The following is a 24491-nucleotide window of genomic DNA, read 5'->3' on the forward strand; positions in this document are numbered from 1 at the left end:
CTAGTCTCAAAAGTTCTATTGCGGGGCTCGATAGAATATTCCACGCTCAATTTCGCCTCGCACTTAAATGCAATGTAGTTTTTCCGACGATTTGGTAATATTCAGTACATTGTAACAACCCTTACCCCCCACATGTGTTCCAAATCTAAATTTGGCCCAGTTTTTATTTACCAGTCGGTTAGGCATCTGCGTTCCGAACTGCTAGTATATAGTTTTTCGGAAGGAGCGTTTTTTTAATATTAACGAACCAGTCACTTGTGAACAATTGTTCCTTAAAAAGTCCTTGCCCGTATTTTTTTTTTTTTTTTTTTTTTTTTTAAATTTTTTTTAGAACGATCTTTTAGCAGTACATGTCAGTAATACTGAATTATTTAAATAATAATAATGGTTTACTGAAAAAGTACTTTAAAGAATTGAACATTTGGGGGGATCCGGACCCCTTTGCCCCCTCGCTGGCTACGTCCCTGTCCACTAAGGACCACTTCGTAGGCCATGTGGGGGTCGTAATCAGTACTGACTAGGGCAGTATTTGGCCAAAGACCTCAGAACAAAACTCCCTAAGCAGATTTTGGCACAAAAGTGGTCAGTGTGCCCATTCCAAGCCAGCTTTCGATCAAGGAGCATCCCTTGGAATTTTGAAGATGTGATTACGTGTATTCTTGAAGAAAATAAAATTGATTGTATTAACAAAACTCTAATAATTTTTTAGACTGATTGAGATAATCGAAGTAGTTTACTGACTCCACTTCTAGAACGACACAAATCCTCAAAACATTTGTTACGGGACTGAGAAGTCCTATTTTACGAGGACGCGGATTTGTTATTTATGGATCGCCCAACCCAAGGCGCGCGTGCCTGGGGACAGCGGCTGCGTGTCGAACAGACCGCCGTCACGGGTGTTATTGGGGTGTCGGGGGTGCGGGGGTGGACAGATGCGGAGATTCACACCCTCGGTCTTTCGCCCTCCAGAGAACCGCACATCTGGGAGGATGTCCCCGAACAGCTGTTACAATCACGGATATCTCCTCTTCCTGTTTCTGCATCTGCCGATTGCGAGAAAATCGACGTCTTAATACAGGACATGTTTCTTTCAATTTCCACACGGGATTCTTCCTAAATAGGGTTTTAGTCGAGTTTCTGTTAGATCATAATTTACCTACAATTCACAGTCATAGTGTTGGAAAATACGCGATATTTCAGATCGCAATGAGTACAAGTTCCATTCATTTCTCCATGGTACGATTTGAGTTTACGAGTCATTGTATGTTTTTTAATTCATGTAGCGTAAAGTTTAAATAATTTAATGTACAGCTTAGTAACTGTGCAAGGAAAATTTTGTTTTTAAAAAAGTTGCAGAAATTTAGATGAAAGTGAATGGGATATAACACTTATGTACATACATTTTCAGCCCCATGAGTCTGTGTTACTCTACAAGAGGCAGCCTAAATATCTTTGGTTTGAAGTTTCTTTTTGGCGACGGAAAGGATTGTGAAGGAAACAGGATTTTTCCGGACATTCACCATCTTTCAGTGATACAAAAAATCACTAACACTACGTTTCGAGAACTGCAATCTGATCTCTTCTTCAGGTAAGTAACTAACCTGACACATAATTACAAACTAGGTTAAAATAAACAAATCATACCAGAACGTTGTGACACGCATAAGGCAGGAATGACAACCACCATGTTGTGTGTCAACTTCACTAACTCTAAAACATGCACTTAATAAAAAGAAAGACACAACACTAATTAATCAAACTGAACTAAGTCGTAGTTAGTAGGTCACTGAATACATACCTATCGTGACCTGCATTCTGTAGTTCAGTTTGAATAATTAGTTTTGTGTTTTGTTTTTAATAAGTCCACGTTTTAGAGTTGGTGATGTTGTCACACAACATAGTAGTTGTGATTCCTGACTTATACGTGTCACAATGCTCTAGTATTCTTTTGTATTTTAACCTAGTTTTGTAATTATGTGTCAGGTTAGTTATTTACGTGAAGAAGAGATCAGATTGCAGATCTCGAAACGTAGTGTTAATAATTTTTTGTATCGCTGAACGGTGACAAATGTCCGGGGAAATATCCTGTTTCCTTCAGTGTAAATATCCTAACCATGGATTTTCCCATGGGACAGTGAGTGTTAAAATTGTGATTGTTGCATAAAAGTAGGTACTCCCAAAATTGGGTAAACACCCCAAAAATAACTAGTTTCCATATTTTTTTTTATTTTCGACTATGAAAACCAATTAGGGTAAAAGCCTTTTTTTTGCCTTTATCTCCACATCCCTTCCTAGTAGAATAAGCAAATTGATGTTTATTTCATACCGCTTTGCTCAGAACCTCAGACGTTTTTTCCGAATAACAAAGCGGAGTACTATGCTGCAAAATAGAGTAAACCAATACAACAACTACGTAAATCACAATACGTACAGTTTTGCATAAAGCGCCTAGAATGTAGTTTACATAAAGATAGGTTTGAAACCAAAACAAAATTTTGTGATTATTTGCTTGCAATTGAATCGCGAAAATCTGGCCAACAACATGAAAACTCCCCGCGGGGCTTGATGGTGTCAATATAGAACCGCAATAAAAAGGAACTTGATTGTCCTTCTAAAAGGATACACGTCATTGTCACTAATGACGCCATCACGTTAGTGACTCTTCGCATCCATTGGAGGATGGTCTACAAGGAGTTCGGCAAACACTTTAATGTAAGCATAGCTCAAGGTGTAAGATAGATTTAAAGTTTAATGTAAGATATACATCAAATCCAAAGCCCAACTTAAAAAATAAGAACTTTCTATTATAATAACTGGTACAATGTTTTTCCCTTAAGCATTCATCTCTGCTAAAAACCCCTTGTAAATCTTGGGCTATGCTTACGTTAAAAACTCCTTCTAGACCATCCTCCATTGGATGTATACTACCTTAAAAACTATTTCTTAAGTCCAGTATTCATTTATAAAGTTTAACTTTCATAACTTGAGCCAAGACAAGATAATTGAACCATCTAGAACAAGACCTATATTGTAAATGTTTAAAACTTTAAACCAGCGTAATTTTTTAAAGAGTGAACCCTTTGAGGTCGGATTTGCGGCAACTGTACTCTACTAATAAAGACCTTTAATTTGATATACTACTCGACCTATGCTGTCGTTTAAGATTTCCTTCTGACTCCATGTGGGCCATCCCTCTGACATAAAATAGTAGTTACTTCAAAAAGTGGAACAAGCCCGTGCGGGATTTTTTCACACCCTGTATGTGTGTGTGTGTATATTTATATATACAGTTTTTTTAGTTTACATTATATGGCACAATTTAAACATATGGTTGATGCGTTTTTTTTGTGTTTGTTTTTGAGCGAGAGGTTGAGTTTTATTTTTATGTTATTCTGAGGATGGATTTTTGTACACTGTATCTTTTATTGTAATGAAATGAGGGAGCCACCAAACAGGTATATCCTTGGAGGCTCTATTTTTAAAACTATTAAAGTAAACTGTCATTGTGTAAATTTGATATGTTCAATTTCAGTTTATTAGTAAATAGGGCTTATGTAGCCTACAATAAACGAAGCAGCAAAACAATTGAGTGTTATTTTTAATTCTTTTTTATATAAAACAAATTACCTGTAAATATGTATTGTATTTTGAGGAAATAAATACAATCCACTTCTACTTCTACTTCGAAATAGCATTGACGATGTGAATTCTTTGACAAAAGTTACAAGTTTCTTTGATATAATTGTGTGGCAAGTTGTATTTATTATATCAGATTCTCTATGATATATTTATTTTAGATTTATTAATTAGTCATAATTTTAGGTCATAATAGAAAAGGTGCGCAGCTGCTAAAGTTTCTGTTTTATTATATCGTTGAAAATACGTTTACAAGAAAAGGGTGAGCTTTTCCAGTCTGGTGAATTGTTGTCACTATAGATTTAATTTTACTTGTCTCGTACGTTTTTTATTCCAATTCTTACTGGATGTAAAATTGTTCCGTGAAATGTTCTACTTACTGCGTTGTTACTGAAACATTTAACCTTGACCTTCAAATTGTCTGAAATAAAGGTTGCAAAAAGGCACTAATGTTACCACATTTATGAATCTATTGTATGAATACCTCACTACTTCGAACCATAGGTTTTTAAACAAAACATTGAACAAAAGCACTTATGTCTTCCTATGCTGTAGCGTCAATTTCAGCTATATCTTCATAGAAGGTCACAAAAAATAAAAATGCCGTTATTTACACTAATTTAGAAAAAGTTAAGACTACTTACTAAACATAGATTTGCATGATTTCTCTCAAGATAGTTTAAAATGCCTGTTCAATTTTGAGCCACGGTCTAATAAACTCCCCAAAATAAGGGTTGCAATTAAGATTTAGTCAGTGTATACGTTTTGATTTTTTACACACCACGCAATAGCTATTAAAAAGACAGTTTCAATTAAACCAATATTTTACAAAATTTTCTCAAATTATGGACAGTGGGGGATCTTAAACATTTAACAATTATCAAAAAGCATTGCATTTCTACTAAATTACGTTTTGCAGGAAACCCAATCTTCTTTTTCAAAACATAGATTTTCATTTGAGATTTGGTCAGCGCTAAATCAAAAGGAAAAAAAAAAAAGTCACAAGTAGAAAAGAAGAAAAAATGAATTATTTTAAATTTTTGCTATGTATATTAAAATAAAATCCTGAAACGAACGAAACACATAATTTTAAAGTTAAGTTTTTATATAAATCCTACATGATTGATATGATTTGAAAAATACTAATTTCGAATAAACAAAAATAAGACATTCTTAACACCAATAGGTATATTTTGTTCTATATCATTATGAAATAATACAGATTTTAAAGCCGTACAGATAAGAAATGTAGAATTAAAATTACATGTTATTAGTCAAATAGATTTTAAATAGAAAGAGACGATATGCGGTTATTGTCGGTATAAAAAGATAATAGCAGAGCGTGGTTTCGATCCACGGACCTCTGGGTTATGGGCCCAGCACGCTTCCACTGCGCCACTCTGCTCTCGCGCTATGAGGCTGAAATTAAACACATCCAAGTAGGAGTGAAATGCTGTGGATTCTTTTTTTTAATATTTACAACAAATCAAGTTTTATTTTTATTTCATTCAGATATCTTTCTTTTGCGATATTGAAACGTAAAACGAGCCTATAACGTATATCCATATTTTAACAACTAATTGTTTTGGTTACATTCTCAGTTGATAAATTCACATAGGTAAATAAATTGACTTCTATCGTATAAGAAAGTAAGATCTAATATTAATGATATGTAAATAATTTTAAATGAATAAATTGCGTAGGTTCGTTTTTTAATAATTAGACATTAAAATTGTGGAAGAAAACGAAAAAACTATTGCAGTACCATTCAACTTCTAAGATCAAATATAAGTGTATAAATAAATATTTCTGATTCTGTATCATTTTTAAAATAGTCTATAATTATTGCTGTCAAATAAATGGCACGTTTTCATTGAGTACTTGTGTTCACTGATAAAACTACTGTATTAGATGTGAAATTAGTACAATAAGCAAGATCTAATTAATAATGTATTTATTTATATATGCTTAAAGCTTACATAACCGAAATTGCATGTCATTGTTCTGTGAGCTCCCACACGCACAGCCTGTATGATATTTCCTGTCTGGCAGATAATAAGTAGATTAGGTTGTTCTAAAACTTATGTGATGCGTTTACTTTCTCTCCTATGTGATATAGGATAAAGTAATGAGATGATCCAATAAAGTTAATTATTTTTTTAATCGAAGTATCCAGTTCTAGAAACACCTGAGTAAAAACGTGGGGTTTAAGAGAATATATAGGCACTATGTGTGCCTGTGTGGGCGTAAACGCTGCATCGTGATTTACTGATTAACCAATTTTCAAAAATTTGGTACATATAATTTAGTTGGCGACCAGGTAAGTTTTAAGTTTTTAAAGCATTTATAGTTTTCTTCAAAAATTATGATCAATAATTTTACAACGATTTCAAAATTTACAATGACCTAATATTCCGATTTTAATTATAATGCAGTCTGAATATTGTATACAAAAGCTATTGCATATTAAATTGTAATTACAAGTTTGGCTACTACGATTAAAAAAAACTCGAGTAAATTCGCTTTTTCCTAAATTTGAATTAATATATTCATATCTCTAAATAATTTTGGATTTTTACATTGTTTAGTTTTTAAAACTGTATATACGTAATAATAATAGTGTTACTAAAATTTGTGTTCTTTATTAAAAATATAATAAATGGAATTGAAATTTTGGTAACATATCATTCAGGTATTTTTAGGTAACTCACGAATTACATGCTTGAAAATGCATAATCCATACCGAATACACAAATTTTGTTGTAGATGGATGTGGTTACTAAAATCTATATTCCTTCGAAGTCCTTATATGAGAAGTAGCGTTTTTAATCAATCATGTATTTACTTTCATCTTAACTGATTGGTTTATCCACTGATAACAAAAGTCACCACTTTAATTCTTAGAATTATCTAACGACCAAATTGTTATTGGTCTAACATCTTTCTTAGACTTTGAACCTAAAAAAACTGTTGGGATAGGCGTATGAAAGTTTCATTAAAGATAATATAACTAAACCATATCAGTTCACAACGTTTAATGTAATTAATCTTAATGGTAATTAATCTTACCACTACGAACAAGTGGAGTAACAAGTTATATGTAAGTCAGACATTTATTAGTTATTTTTATTATTGATAAGGTCTAGCTGGCTTAGAATGTGAAAATTGGACAGTATAAAAAACGAAATTGTTTTGCTGAAATATAAAACGGTTTCTTCTAGGTTTTTTATGCACATGCACGCTTGCCTTAGCATAAGTTTTGTATTAATTGTAACAATCCAATTCGGTGCGATCTCTTGATACCATAAAATTCAGTCAAATTAAATAAATAATCAGCTGTAAAAGTAAAGACATGACCTGTATAAATTACAAGGTTGTGTCATACTCAATCGCGGTCGCATTCTTAATTACAGAATCAAGAATGTTGTTTACATTTAGTTCAGTCTTCACTTGCAACATTTACCGTACCATTTACTATTTTATTCGTATAAATTCTAACTATCCATAAAATCCAGTGTTACAAGAAACGAGTACCAGTTTACATTTTTCCATTCACAAACTCATCAGAGCAACAAACACTTTCATAATTGGAGTGGAAAGTTTTTGTCCGCGCCAACCTTGAAAAGATCAGTCTAGATTACAATGAGAAGAATAAACAAACATTCGATCTGATAATTCACCGCAAAGCTTGCCGAGATGACATCAAACCCTTCCCAAATCAGGATCGAAGATAAGGTTAGGTTAGGCGGGCGGCTAGAACAGAAGCGGAAATCATCTTGTCAGCTGCTAGACAGACAAGAGGACGATGTCTTTGTTTACAACCCCCATCACGTTAGTCACTAGATACGTTGGAGAGTGTGGGGAGGGTGGAGGGAGGGCGCACTATGGGAATTTGACCTTCAGTTTCATTTCAGACTGGAGGGTAAGGCGATCGTAGTACACGCTTGGCGCGGCGGACTGGCGGGAGTTGTAATTGTTTATAGGTTATGTTTGGTGGTGAAGTGAAGTTTGCGTGCTACTAGATTTGGATTGTCGTGAACGTAAAATAGCAAGGTAAGCCTTCTAGATTACGGAGCTTGCAAAAAATAGTTTTGTTCCGTTTAATAATATAGCCATGTTCCATTTACAGTAGTTTTTTTTCCTAAACTTGTTTCTGCTTTTATCAGCTGATTTATTTCAGCTTGAGCCAATTATATTGCAGTTTGCTTGCAAAAAATCTTATTCAAGAATCTTCATCACATTTTAATTCCACCTATCTCGCTGTTGTTTATGACACTTCATTTTTAAAATTTGCTGTGTGAATTTTACACCCTGGTGTATTTTTATTTACTCAGACTAGCCACTTATAATTTAATTAATACCAACACGAACGTCAATCGGTCAATGCGATCATGACAATGTGTTCATAGGTTAACTCAGCAAACCCGCGGGTTCTAATTCCTGTTTTAGTGATGTTATTTACCATTCAAATGTGTGGAACTCAACAAAATTCATTATAAAAAGGTAGGAAAGCGCTACATTTTGATTTTTCAAACCAAAAATGAAATTTGTACAAAACAAATTTCTTTTTACCACAAACTGTTACCATTTTATCGTTAGGAATAACCGTTATTAAGTGATGACGTAGTAAACAACTGTCATTAGTGTATCTTACGTGGAGTATATTTGTGATGTACGGTACTAACTGATATGTTTTTTATATTTAGGCAATCCCATAGAACCATTACAGAAATAGATGCCGTTCTTAAATAGTTATAAACAAGTTCCGGAGAGTGAAACATGTATAGTGTAAAGATTCTAGCGTAGATCTACTTTTAAGTCATGATTTTTTTCTCGATTACGTCCTATCACCCCCGAAATCTAAAATTTTAAGTTTTCTCATATTTGCAAATTTTGCCATCTGTAGTTCTAGAGATAATAATTGTTTGTAACAAATATAAAATGGCAGCAAGCGTCTAAACGACGCATTTCTCGGTCAATGTTTACAGGACATTGTTTGTTTGGAATCACGAGTGCTATCAGTCACATAAGTCTGTGACACCCTTTTGTAAACACTCTGTATAGGCCTACACACCAACACGGCTGGCCGCCCAACCCGACTAGAGATTGCCCCGAGTCAACAATGGGGAAAAAGGCAGCAAACTATATGGTTCTATTAACTAATTTTACGAAATTCCTAAAGTAATTTTTCATCAAAGTTGAACATCGTAGTCATTCATTTCCGGTCAAGCACGACAGATTTAAAACGACATCTTATTAAAAAGAGGCCGGTTAAATAAACTATGTTTTGAAAAGAGGGAACGGTTAAAACGTCGCCGGTTTGGAGATTGTCGGTTAATACGGAGGAAACTGTAGTCCTTTATACTTACAGGTTTGTTTTACTGTTTCATTAATAAATCATATTTGGGCACACTTTTTTATTGTTATGAAGATTGCATTCGTAATAACACTAACACACATGTAATAAAAATTAAAGAGATTGATAAATCAACTCTGGGAGTATAGTCGATGTTTGACGGAGTAGTCCAGCCAGCCATTGGGGCTATGAATGTGAGTGCGGTTGGGCTGGCGAGGTCAGTACTCCCTCAGGGGTCATGCTTTTAGGACAGAGTATAGGAATGGGAGAGCGTTGCAGAGTTGGGTGTATAATCTCTCAGGGGCATGGTTCCACGGACAGAGTACAGGAATGGGAGGGCGTTGCTGAGTTGGGTGTATAATCTTTCAGGGGGATCGGTTCCACGGACAGAGTACAGGAATGGGAGGGCGTTGCAGAGTTGGGTGTATAATCTCTCAGGGGGATCGGTTCCACGGACAGAGTACAGGAATGGGAGGGCGTTGCTGAGCTGGAAGAATATAATCCCTAATGGGCATCGGTTCCTAGGACAGAGTGTAGGTATGAGAGGGCGTTGCAGAGCTGGAAGAATATAATCCCTCAGGGGCATCAGTTCCCAGGACAGAGTATAGGAATGGGAGGGCGTTGCAGAGCTGGAAGAATATAATCCCTCAGGGGCATCAGTTCCCAGGACAGAGTGTAGGAATGGGAGGGCGTTGCAGAGCTGGAAGAATATAATCCCTAATGGGCATCGGTTCCTAGGACAGAGTGTAGGTATGAGAGGGCGTTGCAGAGCTGGAAGAATATAATCCCTAATGGGCATCGGTTCCTAGGACAGAGTGTAGGAATGGGAGGGCGTTGCAGAGCTGGAAGAATATAATCCCTTAGGGGCATCAGTTCCCAGGACAGAGTGTAGGAATGGGAGGGCGTTGCAGAGCTGGAAGAATATAATCCCTCAGGGGCATCAGTTCCCAGGACAGAGTGTAGGAATGGGAGGGCGTTGCAGAGCTGGAAGAATATAATCCCTTAGGGGCATCAGTTCCCAGGACAGAGTGTAGGAATGGGAGGGCGTTGCAGAGCTGGAAGAATATAATCCCTAATGGGCATCGGTTCCTAGGACAGAGTGTAGGAATGGGAGGGCGTTGCAGAGCTGGAAGAATATAATCCCTTAGGGGCATCAGTTCCCAGGACAGAGTGTAGGAATGGGAGGGCGTTGCAGAGCTGGAAGAATATAATCCCTTAGGGGCATCAGTTCCCAGGACAGAGTGTAGGAATGGGAGGGCGTTGCAGAGCTGGAAGAATATAATCCCTTAGGGGCATCAGTTCCCAGGACAGAGTGTAGGAATGGGAGGGCGTTGCAGAGCTGGAAGAATATAATCCCTAATGGGCATCGGTTCCCAGGACAGAGAAACAAATGAATAGAATAGAATATAATGTGATTTATTTTTGATAATATTACAATGTATTCGTAACTTCTCAATAATGGAGTAGCCTATGGAATACAGATAAGATTAATCAAGTTTCACTGAAAGACAGTTCAAAGCGAGTCGGCAATAACTACTCTCCGATCAAAACGTATAGAATTTGAAAGTTCACCACAAACCAACTAGTAAAGCGATTACAACGGGCGTTACATTAATATATAGCTTGTTTATTTCTGAATTTTGGACATATGAGGCAAGTAATTTATAAACAGTAAGTTCTAGTTTTTATAACGATAACAACAAAGAAGGGTGCCGGTTTTTGGCGCTTTTCAATCAAATTACAAGTTTGAAAATTCATAACTCGGAATCTTCGTTATCCGATTAAAACACATTTTATATACAAAATAGGTATGAGAGTACTGTTGTAGAATATATAAGTTTGGAATTGTAAGGAGAAAAGTTTTATTAAATCACAACCTTAACGTATATTTTTCACGGGGTGGTTATTTACTGCTCTTTTACAAGCTCAAACCGCCAAACTCCATCGGCAACAAAGTGAACTCGGTGAGGCCAAGATATGCAGATTAGAGATAATCCAAATCCAACCAAGACAATATAAATCCAGACGTCCGAACCCCTACTATATACATTGTCGGGAGACGTCTGTATTTAGATTGTCTTGACCTGGGATATCCACATAGCGCAGCTGGCTATTAGACTAAGGCCATGTCACACTGCCGTGGCGTCGCGTCCGTCCATCTGCGGATGGATTTTTAAAATAATCGCTAACCATGTTGTCAAATAGGACAAGTCACACTGACATAACCGACGTGGCGCAACGTTCGTCGCGTCGGCCACCGTCTGCTGCGCTATGCGGCTGGAGCGATCCTTGGCCGACGTCGGCGATGCTACGAAGGCTCGCGCATGCGCATAAAGCACCTCCCCAACCCTCTCACCAGGGCACCACGCGCTCTTGCCACTGCCTGCCTACCCTTTTATTTTATATTTTTAATAATTTGTTTAAAAAACCCTTGCGCAAAGCTCTAAAACAGCCCGACACTCCAGGATGAAATGACCGCCAGTTCTAGGGTTAATGAATACTCTGGTGTCATGTTTATATGCAATCATTTTATTTGTTATTTTTCATATTATGTTTGATATATAACAAAATTAAATAGGCCTTATTTTAAAAACATAAAGACTTATTACAAAACTGAAAACACCAACACAAAAATTACAAAATAATCCTTTCAAGTGCATCTTATATATAAAAACCAATAGTTTTAAAGAGGTATATCAAAGTATTGAATGCCCTAATTACTAAGTTCATAATAGAAATAGTATTACATGCAATAATGAAAATATAATTTTTATAATAATAATTATTAATGAATACGCTCCAGAACAATAAATTAATTTTGTAGAGCTATAACAAACTATTAATTCCACTATCAGTGTATAACTAAACAAATTCAAAGTAGTTGAAATCCATAAGAAACTCCTAGAAAGACGTGGCGTTGGCCGTGGACGCGGACGCGTGTCTGGTAGTTTGACGGGATTCGAGACCGTCGCGGCATACGCGGACGTTCATACTATGGATGGACGGACGCGACGCCACGGCAGTGTGACATGGCCTTTAGACTAGCAGTAACAGTGACAAGTTATGAATGAACCATGTAATTACGTTAGTTGATGAAATAAGACGTGAACGGAAACCCGTTAACGTTTTATTGCCCAACATTAACTCTCTGCAAAACACTACATCCTCCGACTGGACACACAGCCGGCCACAGACAATAACGTTCTCTAACTCGGGTATTTTAAATAAATCCATGCTTTATATAGGAAGACGATATGTCCGTGTTTACATTGTTAGCAAATACCAACGTTGTCGTTTTAAAATTCGTATTGTATGTAGTAATTAAGGGCTGGGTAAATACCCAGCGAGATGGTGAATTAAAATTGGATATTTACCCAGCGGTCATTTAATAACCAAGACGAGGGTATTTTTAGTTTGTGTGCATTAATACAACACGTCTTGAGATACAAGGATTGGAACAAAGTCATTTGATGTCTTAAATTGAATTTAGTAACAATATTTATCCTTTAAAATGTTTTTAAAAAAGTACGACCGGGGCAAGGGCGTAGCTAGCAAAGCAGTCCAAGAGAGATCCGGACCCCCTTAAAATTTTCATTTTCTTCAATTAATTTTTTTGTAAACCACTATTATTGTTTCGGTATTACTGACATGTACTTATGACAGATCGCTCCCAACAAAGAAACGGGTTAAGAACTTTTTAAGGAACAAAAAGGAGCCTTACTCTCTGTCCACTATGGGAAAAATATCAATTGTCTGGACACCCCAAAACTTTTTCCTGGCTACGTTCTTAGGCCGGAGTTTTTTGGTGTTTATAGTCTTTTGCACTGCTATTGCTTTACTTCATTAAATGTTGTTAAATATATTGTTATATAACTAAGATAAAGTACTCAAAAAAAGTTCTATTGTTTTAATATGACGATTATTTGTATAATGGTTGGTATCACATAATTTCAGTATTATTGTGTCTGTACGTAGAAAAGAACCAGAGTTATTTAACTGGAAGTTCAGATTTGGTTAAAACTTTGTGTATTTATACTCTCTGAGATCCTGAACTAAAATATAATCATAAAAAGTTCTATCCCTCATAGTTGTATTGTTATGTATTTTTAACATATCTCCTAGCCCTATCATGGTCCCACTCTGCAATGTTTAGGGTGTACTCAGAAAAAACTGCATAAAAATATATAACTTAAATGTAAAAAAAAAAAAATACATAATTTTTTAATTAAAAAATAGCCTATACATTTGTTTTAAATTTAAAAAAATATATTACTTATTGAAAAATAAAAAAATTTAGAATTAAATTAAAAAAATATATCAATTAAAAAAATAAAATATGTATATAAATATGTTGTTATTAAATAACACTCAAAAATTTTCAAAAAATTCTTTTTTGAATTTCACAAAAGAATATACCCCTCCTCAGAGTGTTCAAGTTGGGTATCAAATTAAATTCCATAACACTTTTTTTTAATGAGCTATTTCTTATCTGTCTAGCAGTAATAGAGCTGTAGTTATAGCAGATTTTAGATTTAAGCGCTCATTAAAAAACTGCATTTTGTGATTTTTGGAAATTTGTATAACTAAAAAACTATGAGGGATAGAATTAAAAAAATTACAATTTAGTTTAGGATCTCAGAATAAATGAACCAAGTTCAACCAAATTTGAAATGGTCAAGCTGAAAACAATTTTTTATTGGTTGATTTTACATGGAATGCCCCTCCATGCAAAACAGACACACGAGGGATAGACAGACAGAAGAAGAATTTTGTCAGGACCCTTTTGTGATATCTAACCAAAATGTACAAAATTCAAAGTACTTAGTTGAACCCATTCTCGAGATATCTCCCTGATTTATAGACTTTACTAACACTGAACCACATCCCATGGAGAAATATGTATGTACCATCACCGAATGTACCATCACCGAATCTATATATATAAAAATGAATGTTTGTGTGTTTGTCCTTTATGGAATCGTGAACTATTGGACCGATCATGATGAAAATTTGTACGTATATGTATTTTTCCACGGAGAAGGTTTATAAGCTATGCCCATCCCTTTCCCGATTCAGGATTCCGCCCCACTGGTTACAGAAATACCCATAAGAAATGCATTGCAGCAAACATATGTTAACGTCTTTTCAAATTTTTAATCAGCTGTTCTTTGTAAACATATATTACACTTATAGTTTTAAAGCATAGAGTAAGCTTAAGAGAAACGACAAATTTTGTTTAAACTGTTTTTGCAATCACTGTTAAACATAGACTTTACTATCCAGATAATACAATTCAAATTTGACGTAAAAATTCACCTTTAACTGCAATATTTATTTAATATAAACCATGCTCATGCTTGATCAGAAGAGTAATGCAGATATCATAATTACTATCTTACGTTGGCTACAAATATAAAGAATGTTATAAAATCAACCTTAGTTGTTTTTTTTTGACAGAAGTATGGTTCTCAAAACTCCGTGTGTACATATTCTCTCGATCGAGACAACAAAGCAAGCTCAATCGTGGCATCGGAGATATAACTAATTTAATCTAAAATTTATTATAGTAAAAAAAAAAAATTTACTAAGTAATATAAGGACTTCGGTTCTTAAGATTTGCGTGCGAAGCCGTGGGTAACAGCTAGATAGAGGCAGGAATATGGTACATACCTTCATAATACGCCCAAGAGGCTCACGATGGAACGACTATCAATTATCTCAGCAATGTTTAGAATGTGATAGAAAAAGAATAAGTGAATATAGTGTACTGTTTTCAACGGGAAATTGCGTGCGAAGCCGCGGGCAACTTTTGCAAAAAATTATTGAAATGCGCAGCAAAGCGCGCCGGGCCCGCTAGTCTTATATAAATCAATCATAGAAATTTGGTCTGGTAGCATTTTTTGAATAATTGTGATAATTAAAGCTTACAATGTCTCTTGTTTTTGGCATGAATAATTATGAAAATGTCATAGCATATTTTATTCTATACGTTTTGTTTATACTTTTACACAAATGTTTGCCATGTTTATGTAAGTGTACTGTAACGATGTAAAGAGGCTTTCGGCACAAAATAATAACAAATAAATCGACACAACTGAGTATCTTAAGGACGAAACAGAAGTAATCAAGGTCTTACTGACCAATCCAACAAGTGTACTGTAACGATGTAAAGAGGCTTTCGGCACAAAATAATAACAAATAAATCGACACAACTGAGTATCTAAAGGACGAAACAGAAGTAACCAAGGTCTTACTGACCAATCCAACAAGTGTACTGTAACGATGTAAAGAGGCTTTCGGCACAAAATAATAACAAATAAATCGACACAACTGAGTATCTAAAGGACGAAACAGAAGTAACCAAGGTCTTACTGACCAATCCAACAAGGTATACTTATAATGTGAGTACAATTACTGTTCTCAGTTTGTTTACAAATTTGTTTAAATCGACACAACTGAGTGTCTAAAGGACGAAACAGAAGTAATCAAGGTCTTACTGACCAATCCAACAAGTGTACTGTAACGATGTAAAGAGGCTTTCGGCACAAAATAATAACAAATAAATCGACACAACTGAGTATCTAAAGGACGAAACAGAAGTAATCAAGGTCTTACTGACCAATCCAACAAGTGTACTGTAACGATGTAAAGAGGCTTTCGGCACAAAATAATAACAAATAAATCGACACAACTGAGTATCTAAAGGACGAAACAGAAGTAATCAAGGTCTTACTGACCAATCCAACAAGTGTACTGTAACGATGTAAAGAGGCTTTCGGCACAAAATAATAACAAATAAATCGACACAACTGAGTGTCTAAAGGACGAAACAGAAGTAATCAAGGTCTTACTGACCAATCCAACAAGTGTACTGTAACGATGTAAAGAGGCTTTCGGCACAAAATAATAACAAATAAATCGACACAACTGAGTATCTAAAGGACGAAACAGAAGTAACCAAGGTCTTACTGACCAATCCAACAAGGTATACTTATAATGTGAGTACAATTACTGTTCTCAGTTTGTTTACAAATTTGTTTAAATCGACACAACTGAGTGTCTAAAGGACGAAACAGAAGTAACCAAGGTCTTACTGACCAATCCAACAAGTGTACTGTAACGATGTAAAGAGGCTTTCGGCACAAAATAATAACAAATAAATCGACACAACTGAGTATCTAAAGGACGAAACAGAAGTAATCAAGGTCTTACTGACCAATCCAACAAGTGTACTGTAACGATGTAAAGAGGCTTTCGGCACAAAATAATAACAAATAAATCGACACAACTGAGTATCTAAAGGACGAAACAGAAGTAATCAAGGTCTTACTGACCAATCCAACAAGGTATACTTATAATGTGAGTACAATTACTGTTCTCAGTTTGTTTACAAATTTGTTTAAATCGACACAACTGAGTATCTAAAGGACGAAACAGAAGTAATCAAGGTCTTACTGACCAATCCAACAAGTGTACTGTAACGATGTAAAGAGGCTTTCGGCACAAAATAATAACAAATAAATCGACACAACTGAGTGTCTAAAGGACGAAACAGAAGTAATCAAGGTCTTACTGACCAATCCAACAAGTGTACTGTAACGATGTAAAGAGGCTTTCGGCACAAAATAATAACAAATAAATCGACACAACTGAGTGTCTAAAGGACGAAACAGAAGTAATCAAGGTCTTACTGACCAATCCAACAAGTGTACTGTAACGATGTAAAGAGGCTTTCGGCACAAAATAATAACAAATAAATCGACACAACTGAGTGTCTAAAGGACGAAACAGAAGTAATCAAGGTCTTACTGACCAATCCAACAAGTGTACTGTAACGATGTAAAGAGGCTTTCGGCACAAAATAATAACAAATAAATCGACACAACTGAGTATCTAAAGGACGAAACAGAAGTAATCAAGGTCTTACTGACCAATCCAACAAGTGTACTGTAACGATGTAAAGAGGCTTTCGGCACAAAATAATAACAAATAAATCGACACAACTGAGTATCTAAAGGACGAAACAGAAGTAATCAAGGTCTTACTGACCAATCCAACAAGTGTACTGTAACGATGTAAAGAGGCTTTCGGCACAAAATAATAACAAATAAATCGACACAACTGAGTATCTAAAGGACGAAACAGAAGTAACCAAGGTCTTACTGACCAATCCAACAAGGTATACTTATAATGTGAGTACAATTACTGTTCTCAGTTTGTTTACAAATAAATCGACACAACTGAGTGTCTAAAGGACGAAACAGAAGTAATCAAGGTCTTACTGACCAATCCAACAAGGTATACTTATAATGTGAGTACAATTACTGTTCTCAGTTTGTTTACAAATAAATCGACACAACTGAGTGTCTAAAGGACGAAACAGAAGTAATCAAGGTCTTACTGACCAATCCAACAAGTGTACTGTAACGATGTAAAGAGGCTTTCGGCACAAAATAATAACAAATAAATCGACACAACTGAGTGTCTAAAGGACGAAACAGAAGTAATCAAGGTCTTACTGACCAATCCAACAAGGTATACTTATAATGTGAGTACAATTACTGTTCTCAGTTTGTTTACAAATTTGTTTAAATCGACACAACTGAGTATCTAAAGGACGAAACAGAAGTAATCAAGGTCTTACTGACCAATCCAACAAGGTATACTTATAATGTGAGTACAATTACTGTTCTCAGTTTGTTTACAAATTTGTTTAAATCGACACAACTGAGTGTCTAAAGGACGAAACAGAAGTAATCAAGGTCTTACTGACCAATCCAACAAGTGTACTGTAACGATGTGAGTACAATTACGGCACAAAATTTGTTTACAAATAAATCGACACAACTGAGTGTCTAAAGGACGAAACAGAAGTAACCAAGGTCTTACTGACCAATCCAACAAGGTATACTTATAATGTGAGTACAATTACTGTTCTCAGTTTGTTTACAAATTTGTTTAAATCGACACAACTGAGTATCTAAAGGACGAAACAGAAGTAATCAAGGTCTTACTGACCAATCCAACAAGTGTACTGTAACGATGTAAAGAGGCTTTCGGCACAAAATAATAACAAATAAATCGACACAACTGAGTATCTAAAGGACGAAACAGAAGTAACCAAGGTCTTACTGACCAATCCAACAAGGTATACTTATAATGTGAGTACAATTACTGTTCTCAGTTTGTTTACAAATTTGTTTATCCTACAAGTTTCTTGTTGCCTTCGTGCTTAAGTCCCATGTAAGTACGTTCGCTGTACGGTCAACCAAATCTCATAGAGTGGCATGCACTATCATGGAACCTGGTGTTGTGTAAAAAGAATTGAAGCTTCAGGAAACTTGCTATAGGTGAAGCTTTTAATACGTTCTTAAGACATTGTGTGGACAAACAGATAGCGACAAAAAAGTGTCTAATCCCTCGAGCGGTAAGCTTTACTAACTCTCAGTCAATTAGGTACTATAGTTGGCTTTTATAGTAATAAAAACTTTCAAATAGTTTTAAAAATAGCTTCGCTATAGTTACTGGAAAATACCTATGCTAGAGACTGTATTTTTCCCTTAGTTACGTTTATATAATTAATTGGTAAACATTTTTTGGCATAGAAAGAACTTTTAGAAAAATGTATTTTTCTTTCCCGAAGTCACTCAATCAATTATATAGGTTTGGAAAATATTTTTATATTAAATTCATATCATTTAATAAGATAACCTTTCTGAATTCAAAAAGTAGGAAATTAAAAATTCTTCTTGATATTACAGGCGTGATTTAGGTCATTTTGTAATCGAGATCAAAGATAAAAATGTGAAATTTTTACATAAGTTACAGCTTAAGGGAATAACCGTCTTTTATTCATGTATGAATTAAGGAAATTATTTATTTCGTAATAAAATGTATGTCGTTTTTCTTAACGAAATTGACTTTATTTATTTAATGGGAATATTTGTGACATCGAGATTGATAATAATAAGTGATACTCTAATATACCTTACTACATGGTATGGCGCAAGAGTTATGTTCTTCAAGAGTTAAGTTTTTTATGTTTGGTTGGTACTACTGTACAACCAGAGTAGCGGTTCATTGGTAATATAAGGTTCGATTCTATTAGAAATGTTGTCAAATAAATTTAATAGATTTCTTTCACTCTTATACGAAACGTAATCTGTAACGACAAACAAATTCTGATCTCATGAAGTTTCAATTTAGCCAGGAACGTAGCTATGAAAAATATTGGGGGAGGGGGTGCAGACAACCAACAATTTCCCGTAGTGAACAGAGAGTAAGGCCCCATTTTGTACTTAAAACTTTCTTTCGGCATTACATGTCAGTAATACTGAATTATTTAAGTAGTAATAATTGAAAAATTGAAAATTGGGGGGTTCCGGACCCCTTGAACACTCTCTGGCTACGTCCCTGCGTAGTATCATTCCTGTACGAATGAGTTCTCCTTCTTTATGTTGTGTAACCTGTACTGAGTCCAATGAAATATAATAATGTGTATAACAAGAAATGTTGAAGATGAAGATAGGCTACAGCATTATTAGATTGAAACATAACTTACAAATTGTTGTGATTAAATTCTGTGCTTTGTGGAATTGGGTGCTTTCAACGTTCTTGATTGAAGAAAAGAGAACACGATCTGTTAGAGATTAAAGTGATATCAAAAAGATTTTGAAAAAAAGTTTGTATCACTTATTCAACAGTTTGTGTTTACCAGTGCTTTTTCTGGTAATTTCTTGAATTTTCTCAGTATTTTTCCCTACTACCTGATTATTCTTTTTTTAACCGTTCCTTTATCAAAATGTCTGCGCAGGCCGGCAGTTTGGCAAGGAAAATATGGGGAGGGGGGTCTCGGATCGTTTGGATACGTCCGTGAATTAAACATACCATTGGTGTTCATAAAACAATATTACTATTTAACATGTGTATGTCCATGTACAACAAGTTCGAGCAGTTTATGTCAGAACATTTAAACAATGGTGTCGTGCCGCGTGTTTAACAGCTGATTTTCAACAATAGAAGCCGCCCAAGGGTCACAGCCTTTCTCGGAATCTAATGGACCAAAAAAAAAACAGCTGTGACACGCCACTGGTGACCTTTCAGAGTGACGGGACCCCGACCTTGAACCGGAACGAGGAAGAATGGGTAATTAAAGTAGAGGGGGCAATATTATTTGTATGTGCCGCTACAATATCGTTCCTACTGACTTCTATTGTAGAAAAGATTTTACTCTAGTCGTTCAGCAATATTTTTGAACGTAGCTATGGTTGGAAGGGTTAATTCACACGAATGTTGAGTTCAGCTTCAGTTCTTCTTCCTCCTAGCGTAGCGTCTGGAATCCGAAGAAGTCGCAGACTTGACTTCTGGAATCTGGAGTCCACGTCCCAAAACAAAAGTCAGTGACAAAGAAGCTAAGTTATGTTTTGAAAGCTCGTTGCTAAGAAATTTCAGCAAAGTTTGCTGGCGCATTCCTACCTTGTAGCCTAATTGATTTAATTTAATTACTTTTTTGTAAAAAAAAAACATGTGTTTAGACCTCCTAGTGGAGAAATTGCATTGATTTTCCTTATTAAACGAGTGAATGAGTCAAAAAGTTGCAATTAAATGGAATATTCACGATCCGTAAAATCTAGAAGTCGTTAAAAATGTGTACTAGTTCATTTAATTATTGGCACACATACTTCAAAATATGTGCTAATAAACACACATACCATTCGAAAGAACTTTTAAATCTACGTGTTCTTCTCATACATCGAGATTATGATCTATATAAAAAAGACAAGTCTATTTCAGTGCAGCGTACTGAAGGAGAAGAAAGACTAAGTTCCTTTTGTAAGTCTACGACAAATAAATTATGACACTTCCAGACTATTTATCCTCAATTACCTGAGATAATAACGGTGATTATCAAGATGGCTTAGGTCCACTGATCTTTATGTATGGGACAAGAATCTTTGTTGTTAAATTGGGCGTTCCACACATACTAAGACATGTGTACCACCTTTGGAAGTTCGTGTCCTGCATCGCCATGCAGTATATGACATTTCCAAGAGGTTGTACATTTTACCTTCGACTATATTAGTTACATAAGAGATAACTCATCCAATACTAGAAATTGAGGCAGGGCAAAGGTAAGGCGCTTGGACTGCCATCTGTGGAGTGCCTCTGGTAACAATCAAAGTGACGTGGCGCAGCCCTAGCGGTGAACCTCAGAACTATCTGCAATAATCGTCCGGACCTCATCACACCGCTTCCTACGTAGTTAATACAATCAAAGTTTTTACTATTATTTGTTCATACTAGATCCAGCTCAATAAAAAACAAAGGTTTAGTTGTATCAATTTAAGTCCAATTAATGGCTGATTGTAGATCGAACTAGTCTGGTCTGCGACCGATAGAAAGATCTTATAATCATCAGCATAAACTTTGACATCACATTTTAGGGTAGGCATTCTTTTCATTGATACACAACGAAAAACAGAAATCTTAAATGGAACTTTCAGACACTTCTGAATGGGAATCGAAATTCTAACCCCCCACCCCACCCTACAAAATATGACATCCTTACCTTCTTTCGCTGATCTGACTCAGGCTGGTTTAAGTTATGACTGACTTGGCTTTGTTAATAACGTTATTGTAATGCTATACACTTTCAAAGTTTACTTCTGCGGAAGAGAACGTGTGATTTTTAGCTCCAATTGCATCTTTGCATTAACAAACATTCCAATTTATCACACTACACAAGCATGTTCAAAAATCGTAACTGCTTTCATTTTCTCGCACTACAAAAATAAATGAAAAAAAGAGATATTTATGAACAATATTTAAGTCCTTGTGCAAAACATACATATTTTTTATTAAGGCCGAAAATCTGTTACCGTATTTTCAGATAACCCTAAAAATTCCAATACATACAATTTACGAGTGTAAACTGATGGAGTACTTAGCTGGAAGATCATTCTATAGTTTTAGGGTGGTACTTGATCAACTCTCTGTGGGCCAATACCGTACATCATTAGTAACTTAGCAGTACGTATATTCAGATAGCGTGTATTATCTACAGAACGTGTTGCGTATCAGGCTTCGCTGAAGATGCATTAAAAACCTCATAGGTATAGCTCATTAAGCGTGTCTATAGCTCATTTTATCCTCGAAGTTCTTTGGAAACAGATATATAGACAGTAACATTGAAAAGAAAGTTTTACATTAATTTAAACCTGAAAAAAGAAATGTTGTGAGCTTCGATGAAGCTCAGCCAAGTTCCTTGCGAATGTTGAGTTCCAGTTCACTTTCCTCTAACGTGCAGCGTTTGGAATCTGATGCTGTCGCAGACTTGACTCCTGGAATCTAGTCATGTTCCTCTGAAGGGATTAGTTAACATCGCAGCGTACTCAATTGTGTACCTGACGAGACAATGAGAATACCTCTTCACTTGGATTACACTATATTTTGTAGTCTATGCGTCTATTATGTCGAAACGATGTAAAGAATTCATTTTGAGCTTCTTCGTCGCAGACTTTTACTGGACCTCTTCGGAAAACGTGATTTCAGATTCCAGGAGTCAAATCTGCGTCAGCGTCAGATTCCAGACGCTACAATGGCTGCTGCTTGGATGGGTGACCGCTGAGCGATCCTGTCCTTGCAAGCAGCCCACCTGCTCGGCCGTTGGCGGTGGTTTGGAAGTCACCTTTAAGCCGTTGGTCCCTAGGTTAAGTGTTAGAGAGGGCTTCTTAACCCTAACTTCGCAGTTAACTACAAAATTCATTCTAAAAATCTTTCATCCCCGTGCTCATGCTTTATAAAATAGACGAATTATTCCATAAACGTAAATATTTTACAGTCAGAAATTCTCAGATGAAAAAATTAACAAGTTTAGAAGAAATTTAAGCATTTCAGTTGACAATTTTATCACATTTTCTGATTTAGGTCAGCAAGAATTTAGGTTAACTTTTCGTCTCTGATTCAGAAGTGTGCGGATCAAAATCTTTTCAGATTTTGTGGGGTAATTAAAAATTCTCCTAGTTTACGCCTAGTCTGTTTCTCACCAAACCGGTTCTAAGATTTAGACAAATGACTGTCAGTCTTATTTATGCTTCCATTACCGAGTGACTGGCTAATCTGCGAGTTCCTGTACACGACGTGGGCCAGTGGGCGGAAGGGCGGGCGGCGGCTCTCGAAGGGCTATAACCCGACCGACGAAATGGTAATGTCTCATTGATTTACAAAGTGGGCCAGGCCCGGGCCAGATCCACAAACAGCTGTACCACTGTACGGTCAGCTGTCGCAGTAATTATTCATGTCTAATCGATCTGTAAGGCCCGAAGGTCGTCAGCTGTTGTCACTCCGTCAGCTGATTCCTTCGCGTCGTGTGGGCCGGCACTGCCAGGTCAGTCAGTATATTTACGTCAACTCCAGTCTTGTTTTATGCGCTTGGGTGGAAATTTATTGCGTGTGGGGTAGACGTAGCGGTTTCCGCTGAATTAATCTGTTTACAGGGTGTTACTGAAACTTCTCGGGGCAGTCTAGCAGTTGAAATAAGACGTTTTCTTTCGGAAAATCCTGTTTTCGAAACTGCTTATGAGTCGTTTTTTCGTTACTGACACCAAAATAGTTACTGAAACGTTTGCAAATTTTGTATTTGAGGCTATTTCAGTGTAAAAACTAGATTTTTAACTTATAGTCTGGATTTTGGATTCATTTGCCAGTATCCTAACTAATATTATAAATGCGAAACTGGGTTCGTTTCATTGTTACGTTTTCACGCGTAAACTATTCAACCGATCGTGCTGAAATTTTACATAAACATTCTTAAAGTTCTGGTTAGTTATTATTTCAAAACTTCCTACTGGCTACGCCACACTGGTTTCTGCAGTTGCATTAGAGGAAAATAATTTTGTTAATTGAAAGACCTTGTTAAATATAATCTACTTTTGTTGTGTAAGCGTTGTTTTATGCAGCACAACCACTATTTTATTGTTTAATTAATTTAACTATTATTATCAATTTGTTTACATTTATAGTCTTGAAAGCATAGTTTAAACTTGGTAGTAACAACTCTTGTTCTTTCATCCTTTTCAGCAGCGGCTATTAAGCACAGAGTAAGAAGATATCCGGATAAAAAAAAACTTAATAAAAATACATGACAATTTTTGCAAACTACGAGTATAAAGCATGTAGTACTTGGTCAGTGATGTAATGCCGTTTTCAAAGACAAAGTTGCTATCTAGCTTTTATTATACATTAAAGACTGTTATAAAATCTTACAAAATGAAATTGTTTTTTGACAGAAGTAGGATTTCTAGACGTGGAAAACAAGGTAAAATTACATATATGACAAAAAATAGTACTAAGACCGGAGTAAATTAAAATGGTCATAAATATACACTTTTGACAGATCGTGGTAACAAGGCAACCTTAACATTGGCGTCGTACAAGGATTGGATCTAGAAGTGCTCATATACGTGCAGTCTACTAGGGAAACAGCTAGTAAGAAAATATA

General features: G+C 35.7%; 1 protein-coding gene and 1 non-coding gene across 2 annotated transcripts in view; one reads left to right on the forward strand and one right to left on the reverse strand.

The window, feature by feature from the left end:
• Window positions 1-4969: 4969 nt before the first annotated feature.
• Window positions 4970-5041, reverse strand: Trnam-cau. The gene has a single exon. It is a non-coding gene; the product is annotated as a tRNA-Met (tRNA).
• Window positions 5042-7537: 2496 nt separating this feature from the next.
• The window catches only part of LOC124366408 (rho guanine nucleotide exchange factor 16-like), a 94384-nt gene continuing 77430 nt past the window's right edge, over window positions 7538-24491 (forward strand). Inside the window, exon 1 of the mRNA XM_046822936.1 lies at window positions 7538-7689. The gene's annotated coding sequence lies outside the window, so the exon portion shown is untranslated. The remainder of the gene's footprint in view (window positions 7690-24491) is intronic.

Source organism: Homalodisca vitripennis, chromosome 7 (genome assembly GCF_021130785.1).
Source record: "Homalodisca vitripennis isolate AUS2020 chromosome 7, UT_GWSS_2.1, whole genome shotgun sequence".
NCBI lineage: Eukaryota > Metazoa > Arthropoda > Insecta > Hemiptera > Cicadellidae > Homalodisca > Homalodisca vitripennis.